This window comes from Ictidomys tridecemlineatus, chromosome 11 (assembly GCF_052094955.1).
Source record: "Ictidomys tridecemlineatus isolate mIctTri1 chromosome 11, mIctTri1.hap1, whole genome shotgun sequence".
NCBI classification, from domain to species: Eukaryota; Metazoa; Chordata; class Mammalia; order Rodentia; family Sciuridae; genus Ictidomys; species Ictidomys tridecemlineatus.
The window spans coordinates 132,224,102-132,236,357 of record NC_135487.1 but is presented as its reverse complement, the minus strand read 5'-3'; the positions used below and the strand labels follow the sequence as shown (position 1 = coordinate 132,236,357).

Sequence of the window (12,256 nt, the reverse complement as noted above, 5' to 3'; positions counted from 1 at the left end):
CACACTCTGGAAGGTGAACTGGGCCCAGAGGTGCAAGGTTACCTGGGGAGCACCTCTGTCAGCCCCGCCACCAGCGGCTAGCTTCCTAATAGAGGTTCAGAACATGAAATCAACTAGTGAGTTTAAAGAGATGGGACTCTCCATACCTATTGCCCGGCTCAGAGAGGCTCCTCCTGATGCGGTGGCGAGGTTAACACCGAGGCCAGCGCGAGAGAGGGGACACGCCAGGGAGTGAGCTTTTATTGGGGAACAAAAAATCCAAGGGAAACTTCCATCCCATGAAGGTGGAGGGGGCAGCATTCCAAGGTCAGGGTCAGTGACTGGACTTCAGGTCAGTGGTCAGGCACAAGCCCACACGGACAGGCCCTCACACTGGGACAGGGTGGGGAAGGCCCTGACTCGGCTGTGCCTGAGGTGACTCAAGTCCCCTGCGGGACCGGCCTCCCACCCTCTAGGGTCAGAAGAATGCGACCTCGAGTCTCTTGTGAGCCGCTTCCCCGTTCTCGGGGATGACAAGAGCGCACAGCGGAGGCCCCGAAGGCCGAGAGCCACGAGGACTGGGGCAGTAGCACGTCGGGCCTGCCGTCTGCCGTCGCCTAGAGCCGCCGGAGTGGGGCCACAGTGCCTCCATCGGGCAGTCCCACCGCTGGCCCCGGGGACGTCACAAGGGGTCTCAGGTCCTCGGTGGAGGGACACTCAGACCCGCGGGTCCGCCGGAGCCAGGAAACGACACGCGGCGAGCCGCGCTAACGCTGATGCTGCCGCTGAAAAAGGTCCCCAGGGCGGGCGAGCCCTGACTGACCGGGGCCCAGAGGGCTCTGCCGCTGAATGTCGCGGACAGGTGACCTGAGATCACTTTAACAGAAAAAGAGGCCGTCCCTGGGTGGGCTCGAACCACCAACCTTTCGGTTAACAGCCGAACGCGCTAACCGATTGCGCCACAGAGACCCGGGGCTCCGCGCGGCGCGTTCCTGTCCCCATCTCGGAAACGCGAGCTGCCCGGGGTTCGGGACCAGCCCCCGCGGCCGCCCTGCTGTCGGCCCGTCCGGACGTGGCTCGGGCTGCGGTCCCCCGGGACTGGCTGCCGGCCGCCGGCTCGAGGTCCCGCCCCGCTCCCCGCGGACGCGCCTGGCCTGCGGGCCCGAGCCGCCCGGCAGCTGGAGAGGCGGGGGAAGGGGGCAGGAGCGGGGCCGGAGGGTGTGCGCGGGGCCGGAGGGCCGGCGAGGCCCCCAGAGCAGGGAGAAGGCCGCGAGCCTGGTTTTCCCTCTCGCCGCCCGCCGCGCCTCCTCCCCGACGGCCTCGGCCGCGGCGGGGCGGCAGGGGCAGCGCTGGCCCCTCCTCTTAGATCGCGAGGAGGCGCTGCCAGACCCGGGTGGAACTCGGAAGCTGAGCCGTCCGAGTGACCCGAGCCGGGCTGATGGCACAGACCGCGCGAAGGACAGGGACGGCGGTGGCTTCGGTGCGACGTAACGGAGCCGACCGTCTGCCAGCGCTGGGGACCGTCCTGGTTCCCAGCGAGGAGCTCGGCGAACCCCGGGCGCAGCCGCAGGCGCGTTCCTTGGGCCCAGAGAAGAGGCGCAGAACCCGCGGGGCTGAGGCTCCTGGGCCGCGTGGCACCGCGTTGCCCGGCATCTGCGTGGACGGTCACCCGGGCCTTGGGCCTCGCAGAGTAGCCGCTAGTAAGTGACTTTGTAGGAATCTAGCTTGACCTGACTCAGTCACCTTGGGTGCACGTGCCACTCTGCTGGTTAGGTGACCCTGGTACGCATTCCAAACCCTACAGAATAAAAGGGTTCGTGTGGCACCCCGACGCCCCACTGTTTCCTAAGGACCTTTGACACACCCCTGGTTTTGACGGACAAGGCCCCCTTTGCCAGCTCAGCAGATCAGTCCCCTCCTCCTGCCCGAGTCCGGGGTGCGCCTTGTCTTGCTGCTACCCAAGACGGTTCTGTGCCTAAGAGTCACACCTTGCCCGAATCTGCACCTGTCGTCCTCCTTCTTCAGTCTCGCAGCACCTGGTCCGACACCAGGATTCCGGGAAAGATGGTGGCAGGTGGGACCTCTGGGGGTGGGGGGTTGAAAAAAGATCCTTTTATCCTGGATGTCCCTTCCTTCTTGGTTTCTTCTGGGAGGAGAGAAACAAGGGGAGATCCGGGAGAGGCTGGAGTGGCTTCCCCAGCGTCTCACTCCCTGCGGCAGTTTTTACCCACTTGTAATCAGAGCCTGAACCTGGACTGAATGCCCGTCGGCTCCAGGAAGGAGGGACTCGGCTTAACTCCGCAATTCAACAATGACCTGAGGAGGTTGCCTTCAGTCTTGACACGGACTCTTTACATTTGAACAACTCATCTCGTGTTTCTAGGGAGAAGATAGGACAAGGTTTTGTTTCATCCTGCTCAGTTTAAAGCTCCAATATCTTGTAATTTCAAGATTTTGAGCATTGCCCAGAGTTCAGGGTATTTTTTTTTTTTTCAGATTGGGTGCTGAAATTGTAGGGATCCCCGTGGCCACAAGGAGGCGTATGATCCTTCCTTTGGAACTATGCTCTCAGAAAGTATTAATTAGCTAGTAATGGTGTCCAGTAGTTGCAGTTTCCCTGAGGCCAGGGTAAACCTAAAATAATAATAATAAATTATTATTATTATTATTATTATGTGTGGGAAGCCATTCTCGCACGTGATTGGGCACCTCCCTGACTGGGTGCGAGGCTAAACTGTCAGAACTAATCCCCACCCTTTCTAGGTGGGAGAGCCCATCCGTTTGGGGGTGTGACTGACCATTGACCCTGAGACCCATCACTGACCCTGACCTTGGAATGCTGTCCCCCTCGACCTTCATTGGATGGAATTTTCCCCTGAATTTCTTGTTCCCCAATAAAAGGCCACTCTCTGGCGTGCCCTGCCTCTCTCTCCTGCTAGCCCTGAGTAAGCCTCCCTGCCCCACCGGTGGCTCCAGGCAGGAGCCAGAGGGGGAGCCTCTCAGACCTGGTCAAAGAAAAAGGTAAATTGAGTTTGTGTGTTTATTTTGATCTCACTAGTTAACTTCTATGCTTAGAACCTCTAGTATGAAGCTAGCAGGCTGGTCGCACGGCTGAATTTTGGTGCCAGGGATTGAACCCAGGGACGCTCAACCACCAAGTCACATTCCCAGTCCTTTTTATATATTTTTAAAATTTAGAGACAGTCTCACTAAATTGCTGGGGCTGGCTTTGAATTTGTGATTTTCCTGCTTCAGCCTCCTGAGCAGCTGGGATTAAAGGCCTGCGCCACGGCCCAGGCGGAAACCTAGAATAATTATTTTGAATCAACTCTAGAATCGTCTAGGGTCAAGGCCCGAAGGGTTGGTGTATGAATTCAGCCTCTTCCCTCTTATTCTTCCTCATTCTTTCCACTGTGGCCTATGAAAGCTCCACAGCTTAAAGAGTATTCTATTTCCTTTGTAACTCTAAGCATTCTACTGGTTAAAACCACTATTTGGAGCTGTGGATGTAACTCAGTGATAGAGCACTTGCCTAGCACCTGTGAGGCACTGGTTCAATCCTCAGTACCATAAAAAAAAAATACATAAAAGATATGTTAAAAAAAATTGGACTGGGAGTGTGACTCAATTGTAACACTATGTAGCACTCACAAGGTTCTGAGTTTGATCCTCAGCACCTCTTTATTTTTTTTCCCTGTGGGTCACGCCTGTATTCCCAGCGCCCGGGGAGGTTGAGATAGGAGGATTATGAGTTCCAAGCCAGCCTCAGCAGTTTAGCGATGCCCTGTCCAAACAAACAAAATTCTGACAGTTGTTGTGAAGGCCTCAGCAGACTACCAAAGAGGTCCTCTGGAATGAGGATATGCGCACATGGGGTAGATTTGAAAGACTTCTGGGGACCAGACCCTGGGCTCTGTGGCTCAGAGGAGGAATTGTGCCAACTTTCAGAATGCATTATTCCACATTAAGGTATTCCATGTAGCACTGCTTCTGACCAAGAACTCACTTGACAGTTGTAACGGGCTTTTGCCCATTGGTTTTATCCTTAGCTACATGGGATGGTGGAATGTCTTCTTGAAGAAGATTTAATTTCAGTACCAGTTGGATGACAATACCTTGAGGACCTAGGTACTATCCCTCAGGATGTAGAATATGCTCTAAATCAGTGTCAAATGTTCAAAATCAAATGATGAAACTTGAAGCAGTTCCTCTCATTACCACCAGTGACGCATTAGTGGAAATTTTTTTTCCTATCACTCTTCCCTTGGGCTCTGCCGATCTAAGAAAATCTTGGGTCTCAAGAGGGAAACCCTTCGACCAGTAGATGCAATAATGGTGTTTAAAATGGGCGTTGAGACTGCCATCTGGCCATCTTGGACTCCCTAGGACAGGAATTAGATTTCTTCTTTTTCTTTTAATGTGGTGCTGGGCATTGAAGCCAGGGTCTTGTGAATGCTAGGAAAGCACTCTACCAAAAGAACTATATCCCCAGCTCTCACAGATTTCCAGCTATGAATATCCAGCTATGTCCGGTGACAACTGCATAAATGAGGACTGTGGTGCAATTATATTGTGTTAAGTTTGCTAAAATAGAGGTAAATTTTCTGTTGTAGGGACAGACGAAGCAAGGCACAGAAGACAGCAGGAAGGAGTTTTATTTGGTTGCAGCCAGGCTCAAAGGGCACAGATTTTGCTGTAATCAAATCAATCCCCTGAACCCCGAGTTCAGGTAGTTTCAGAGTTTTATACCCAGTGTGTAAAGCGAGGGGCTCAAAAGTTCACAGTCTGAGAAGTTCACATAAAAGCAGCTTTTATCTTTCACTGTTCTGGATAAGTTAGCCCTTCAAGGACAACACCTGAGAAGGGGAGAGGTTCTTCCCCCCTTCCTTTCCTCCCCCTGCCAGCTGTTACAATGGAGCCCAGTTGGTAACTTATCCTAGAAATATATAGCTATTATGGCTTCACTTAGGCCACAAGAAACATTTACCGAGAGTTGAAAAGTGGAATCAAAGTGGCTCATATTCTTCACCTTGTTGAGCTTCTACTCATTCTGGGCCTGGGGAGTGTTCTGGCCCATGACGAAAGAGCGCCCCCTGCAGGACCCTTCTTTCATCAACGATGGAAGACCCGGCAACGGTTGTGAGAAGACCGGTTTGCCCCGAGCTTGCGCCCGACCCGTCCGCAATAAGCGTCAGCCTAAGGTGACAAGCAGGTATTCTTAAACCCACCGGGACAGTGAACATAACGGAAAAACCAAGGTAACTTACGGTAAGCCTAGAAAACTGGGCCCGAGAGAGCAGGAGTGTAGGAAACGCAAAGAAACGACACCCGAAACGCCGCGCCGCGTAGCGAAATAAAATGGAGGCCTAGCTAAAGACAACAACTGCTTTTTGGTACCGTAAAAGCCAGGGGAAAGCGCGAACGCAGTCCCCCACTACCACAAATTATGCAGTCGAGTTTCCCACATTTGGGGAAATCGCAGGGGTCAGCACATCCGGAGTGCAATGGATAAGCCTCGCCCTGGGAAAACCACCTTCGTGATCATGGTATCTCCCCTGCCAGGTAAGTATGAGTTGCTCGCCTTCTCGCCCACCTCAGCCTCACACGCCCTTCACTGTACACACACGGTCACTTTACTTCACGCACTCCCGGGCTCTCTTGGCCTTTACACACAGCGGATACGACCCGTCTCGAGCAAGATTCCTGCACTCGCTCCCACAACACGGGGAAATGCACCGCGTTTAAGCTTCAGGTGCCCAAACAGCAGCCCCTGCGCTGTCTCATCTACATAAACCACGCCCTATCTATGGCGTCACGCGTGGCGCCCTGCCCTACGCTACACGCCCCGCCCCTCGTCCGCTCCTCCCTCTTCCACACGGTCCACCCTGCCAAGCGGCGCGCAGCTCGGGGCGGGGCAAGTGCCTTCGGCCTCAGCCTCTTTCCCTCACGCCCCGCCCGGTGTCAGGGCGGTGCGCGGAGCCCGGGCCTGGTCTCCCGGAACTGCGCGGAGAACAACTCCAAGACTCTGTGCTTCCAAGTCGTGATCAAAAAGATCGATTTGAGCCGGGCGCAGAGGCACACGCCTGGGATCCCCGTTACTCCGGAGCCCGAGGCAGGAGGATCGCTCACTCGGCGAGACCCTGTCTCAAAATGAAAAGGGCTGAGGATGTTGCTCAGGGCCAGAGCGTCCCGGGTACGAGTTTCGGAACTGAAAACACGCACGGTTTTATTCTGCCCGGTTTTTTAACCCGTGTTTGGGTGAAGAGCGTATTGACCGCTTGCCAGGCACATGGTAGGCAAAGGCTGTACCACTCTCTTGCCGACCCTTACCTCCCAGGATTCTTGCTGAAGACAGACAAGTTCTCAGACATTATCTAGCCTAACGCGGAGGAAGAAGAAACGCTTCTATATATAAAGGGTGCTCAGATATCAATTGTCGGAAATTCTGTCCAAACTTAGGATGATTCTTGCTAAAACTGACCGATAGAATTGAATTGGGAAGCGCAAAAGCTAAAGAGAGTGGGGAAGAGGATTAGAAAGCTCCAGTAGAGCTGGTCTCAGTGGCACAGGCCTTTAATCCAAGCTGCTCGGGAGGCTGAGGCCAAAAATCACAAATTCAACCAGCCTCAGCAAATTAACTTGTCCCTGTTTCAAAATAAATAAAAGGTTGGGAATGTGGCTCAAGTTTAAGCACCTCTGGGTTATAATCCTTAGAACCAAAAAAGAAATAAAGACAAAAACTTGAGTAGAATTTGGTTAACGTGAGAAGCTTTTGGGTTAGGTCTGGAGCTCAGTGGTAGTGTTGTATCTGCTTTGGCATTTGAGTCCTCAGGTTCTGATACTGGTTTTGGAGAACAGAAACTGGTCCCTGTTCCCCAGTGTTGAAGATTGAACACCTGAGAAATGCCAAGTCAATCAGAGAAAGCAAGTTTTATTTAAGAAAGAAAGTGATAGTGACAGACTCTTCCAAGAGAAGGGGCCCAAGAGCTGGGTATCTGTGGGAGGAGGAGCATCTCACTATTTTGTAGACCCTGGAATCCCTCTTTTAATTATTGTCTTCTCTTTCCTTTTCTGGGTATGTGCCTAAGAGCGGGGAAGCAGAAGTTAATTGTTAGCATTTTGGAGTGCCCAGGAGCAGGATCACAGAAGCTAAAAACCCATGCTCCTGTTTAGTAACCAGTGATAATCACTCATCATCCTCTCTGTGTTATGGCTGGCTGTCTACCGGTGACAGTCCTTGCTTCCCCAATGTTAAAGTATAACACCAGAGAAGCACACAGAGGCAAGATCAGAGTGGAAAGTAGAAGTTTAGTAAAGGACAGCAGAAAAGACTTCCCCGGAGGAAGAAGAGGACCCAAGAGGTGGAATCCATGTCTCCCCTTTTTATTGCTGAAGACTTCTTTAGCTTTCCCGCATTTCGGTCACATTCCTGTCCTTTGTTCTGTCAAGGGTGGGGCCCAGGTGAGCCAAAGGGGTAATCTGGGCAGGAAGGACTTTTGGGTCAGCATCTTCAAGTTTGTTGGGAGCTGTTTCATTGACACTTCTTTGGGATGGGCTCTGGGCCTTGGGGACATTAACATTCCAAGAGTTGTTCTGCTTTTCCCGGACTTCATTCTCAACATGGTCTCCATTTTGGATCTTACTCGATATTAGACCCGATTTACCTAACTACACTATCTTTAAATCTGGCTTCATCTGGACCCTCCATCATACCTTAGCTACCCTGAATGGCATTGGTCCTCAGCCTCAGGCCAGGAGGAGGTTCGGAGATTGCTTTTGGCTAGAGAAAGCATGTGGGGGTTCCACACAGTAGGCTCATTTCACAGATTCTCTGAACTTCGTGTTCCCACCATTCTCTTCTACCCGTCTTCTTACAGTTGGATGCTGTAAGAACGTAAACAAACTCAAAAGACCCATTTGGGGGAATGCTAATTCTAGGGGCCTACAATTCATTGGCTGCTAGTGAATTCCAAGTGAATAAAACCGTGCGTGTTTTCAGTTCCGAAACTCGTACCCGGGACGCTCTGGCCCTGAGCAACATCCTCAGCCCTTTTCATTTTGAGACAGGGTCTCGCCGAGTGAGCGATCCTCCTGCCTCGGGCTCCGGAGTAACGGGGATCCCAGGCGTGTGCCTCTGCGCCCGGCTCAAATCGATCTTTTTGATCACGACTTGGAAGCACAGAGTCTTGGAGTTGTTCTCCGCGCAGTTCCGGGAGACCAGGCCCGGGCTCCGCGCACCGCCCTGACACCGGGCGGGGCGTGAGGGAAAGAGGCTGAGGCCGAAGGCACTTGCCCCGCCCCGAGCTGCGCGCCGCTTGGCAGGGTGGACCGTGTGGAAGAGGGAGGAGCGGACGAGGGGCGGGGCGTGTAGCGTAGGGCAGGGCGCCACGCGTGACGCCATAGATAGGGCGTGGTTTATGTAGATGAGACAGCGCAGGGGCTGCTGTTTGGGCACCTGAAGCTTAAACGCGGTGCATTTCCCCGTGTTGTGGGAGCGAGTGCAGGAATCTTGCTCGAGACGGGTCGTATCCGCTGTGTGTAAAGGCCAAGAGAGCCCGGGAGTGCGTGAAGTAAAGTGACCGTGTGTGTACAGTGAAGGGCGTGTGAGGCTGAGGTGGGCGAGAAGGCGAGCAACTCATACTTACCTGGCAGGGGAGATACCATGATCACGAAGGTGGTTTTCCCAGGGCGAGGCTTATCCATTGCACTCCGGATGTGCTGACCCCTGCGATTTCCCCAAATGTGGGAAACTCGACTGCATAATTTGTGGTAGTGGGGGACTGCGTTCGCGCTTTCCCCTGGCTTTTACGGTACCAAAAAGCAGTTGTTGTCTTTAGCTAGGCCTCCATTTTATTTCGCTACGCGGCGCGGCGTTTCGGGTGTCGTTTCTTTGCGTTTCCTACACTCCTGCTCTCTCGGGCCCAGTTTTCTAGGCTTACCGTAAGTTACCTTGGTTTTTCCGTTATGTTCACTGTCCCGGTGGGTTTAAGAATACCTGCTTGTCACCTTAGGCTGACGCTTATTGCGGACGGGTCGGGCGCAAGCTCGGGGCAAACCGGTCTTCTCACAACCGTTGCCGGGTCTTCCATCGTTGATGAAAGAAGGGTCCTGCAGGGGGCGCTCTTTCGTCATGGGCCAGAACACTCCCCAGGCCCAGAATGAGTAGAAGTTCTGTTAGACTTTAGATCCAGAAGGACCTGCGGTTGCTCCTGGCCTACCTGCCCGGCTCTGCCCTTCCAGGGTGTAAAGAGTAGGCGGTTTAGGCCGGGGAGGTGGCTCAATCGGTAATGCGCTCTCCTGCATGCGCGGGGAGCTGGGTTCGATCCTCAGCACCACATAAAATAAATAAATATTAAAAATTGTCTCTCAAAAAAAAAAAAACGAGTGGGCGGTTCGCAGAAGCCTGAATTTGCGCAATGGGCGGTACTCTGTAGTGTGGTTACTTGGTCTTTACTGCAGCGTATGTGATTCTTGCAACGAGGGGGAAACGCCCATCCTTAGAGACTTCAGGAACATTCCGAAGTCCCCAGGGCACGACTAATCTCGTTGAGCAAAGCAGAATCTGTATCTAGAAATAGTTGCCTTTTCTTGGAAAGAAGGTATTGACTTGAGATACTTGCAGTGATGGTTCTAATAGTGGAACTAACAGGTTCATCATGTGTACAGGAACAGCTCCGCCCTGATATCTTGCGATCTTGCTCATATTCTCAGGACACCCGGGTCACAATTCTCTGCTGTCCTCTCAGGAATATCTAATAGGAACTCTTGAACAGGAGCCAGGACCACATTCATCTCCTGGGGCTTCCACTAGGGCAGTTTTCCTACCGACCTCCTCCCTTTCGTCAGACTTCAGTGATGGCTGCCTCGCTAGCACATCCTATGTCCTTTTCGGAAATGCCTTTAGACATCATTCTAAACCATCCTTTACACCTAAAGCCACCTCTTCAAATTTAAGGTTTCTTTTTCCTTCCCATCCCCAGCCCTTGCTTATTGCCTTCATAGTCAGAAAGGAGTGCTACCCTCTCAGTCTCATTTTCCCCTGACATGCATCAGTGGCCTGACCAATTGTGGATGTTCCTTGGTATCCCTTCTCCTCAAATGGCAGTACAAATTGTAAACAGTTATTGTTAACTGTCGGAAGTCTTTTTGGGGGGTGAGTATGGGGGTGGGTGGGAGCTGGCATCCTGGCTCATGCCTTATGCCTATAATCTCTTGAAACTCCAGAGGCTAAGGCAGGAGGATCAAAAGTTCAGTCAGTATCAGCAACTTATGGGGTCCTAGCTAACTCAGCCAAACCCTGTCTCAAAATAAAAGGGCTGAGGATGCGGCTCAATGGTTAAGTACCTCTGGGTTCAATCTCCAGGGAGAAGGAGAAGGAGAAGGAGAGAAGAAAAAAAGTATTTTTTTTTTCCCAACTGAAAATGCCTGAGGGGTCAGCTACACTTCCAGTGTTGGTGGTTGCCAGCATGTTGTCAATCTCTCTCAGGTGTTTGGTGACCCCCTCCTCACTGCTCTGAAACCTAGCCTAATGGGAAAGGCATGACCATGGCAGGAAGGACTGTGGTGTCCCCTGTGCCTACTCAAGTACCAAACTCAGGTCTGCAAAGTCCCAGAAGGTTCTGATATCCTGGCAGAGCAGGAGGCAGTACTAACATCAGTAGTCAAAGAAAATCACTTAGTCACAGGAAGCTCAGCAGGAATTTAGGACATTGCCAGTAGAAGCCATGAGTCCTACAAACTGATCTGGTGTAAGGGTTCTGGGTGTGGAAACGCACAAGTCAGAGAATTCCATCTGGTGAGCAAATTCCCGAGGAATCGCAGGTGTTTTGTTTTCCACTGTTGCAATATTCTGCAGTTTCTCCCAGGAACTAGTAAGATAAGTAATGCATGTGCAATGCCTAGCTGCTGTGACAATGCCCTCCATGAGGAGGCTCAGCTAGAGTCTTATCAGCCTCAAAACCTTGATCTCAAACACTCAGCTCCTGGGAATAAAGGAACTCTCTTGTTAGACAACCATATGTTTCACTGTGTCTGAACCTGTCCACATAACAGTAACTTTATACAATGGACATTATTGAGAGCTACACAACGCTCCTAACATTGCACATTGCAGCTTAGTATGTACCTAAGGAATAAGCTGCATGATGTTGCCAACTCTGTGACCCGCTTGGTGACAAAATGAACAATATGTACTAAGCATGCCAGTGACTGAATGTAATCTATTGATATGAATACGGCTGGCTCCTGGGGGGCAGCTTTGCTTTGCCTCTGCACTTTGCTTCTCTCTGCCTCCTTTTGCTTTCCTTGCAATCTAGTTTGATGAAGAGCCATCTATTTTCCTCCAGCAGCAGGAGGAGGCTTCTTTGCTCAAATGTAAGATACATAAGCCACAGCTGAAGTCAACTTTTACTGCCTTACCAAGAGGAACCGTTTTTTAGAGTGTCAGCCACAAATGCCGTGGCTGGGAACTGCGTGGATACTGGTTTCCAGGCCTATCGGACCAACGAATATTATGACAAAAACATTAGGTTTTGTCTGCCTTTGGCAGGGAGGGCCTCCCTTGTGATCCTGGAACCACCAGTTTCTTCTGTTTGACCGTGGACTGACTCTTTCAATTTGCTAGGCCTCAATTTCGCAAGTGTCATTTGAAAAAGAATATCAATACTTCAAAATTGTTGCATAAATCAAATGAGACAATATAATAATACAATTAGCCTAGTGTGTACAGCCTATGTTAAAGATAGGCTAAAAGGAAACTAACCAAGATAAAATTTTCCCTTTAATTATGAAATAGAGAGAAAAGTGCAGAGGGTTTTCAAGATGAAGGAATAGAGGAGATTGCTTTCCTGGCTGCTCTGTGGCGAAACCAAGAAGACAGCAACTTCTCAGCAAGTTAGGTCCCTAGGGTAGAGATTCTGCTGCCTCAGATCCACACTGTTAGATGGGGAGACACACAAACAACACGAAAAAGCAAGGGAACAAGTCACCCCAAATAAATCAAGATATTCCAACAACAGAATCCATCAACACCCCAGTGGAAGAAGTGTCAGGGAAGGAGTTTAGAATGTACAGAGTTCAACGACAAAACCAAGGATGGTACAAGGAGTGAAATCAGAGAAAATACAGGAAGTGAACAACACTTCAATAAACAGAGATTCTAGGAAAATAAAAACAAGCAGAAGTCCTTGAAATGAAGAAATCAATAAACCAAATTAGAAATTCAATGGAAAGCTTTGCCAACAGACTAGATCACTTGGAAGACAAGAGTTTCAGACAA

At 51.3% G+C, this 12,256-nt stretch overlaps 3 non-coding genes across 3 annotated transcripts; 1 reads left to right on the top strand and 2 right to left on the bottom strand.

The window, feature by feature from the left end:
* Window positions 1-874: 874 nt before the first annotated feature.
* Window positions 875-948, bottom strand: Trnan-guu (transfer RNA asparagine (anticodon GUU)). Its single transcript has one exon. It is a non-coding gene; the product is annotated as a tRNA-Asn (tRNA).
* Window positions 949-5,385: 4,437 nt separating this feature from the next.
* On the bottom strand, window positions 5,386-5,549 carry LOC120891132 (U1 spliceosomal RNA). The gene has a single exon (XR_005735551.1). It is a non-coding gene; the product is annotated as a U1 spliceosomal RNA (small nuclear RNA).
* A 3,067-nt stretch (window positions 5,550-8,616) lies between these two features.
* On the top strand, window positions 8,617-8,780 carry LOC144368793 (U1 spliceosomal RNA). Its single transcript, XR_013428372.1, has one exon. It is a non-coding gene; the product is annotated as a U1 spliceosomal RNA (small nuclear RNA).
* Window positions 8,781-12,256: the final 3,476 nt, after the last annotated feature.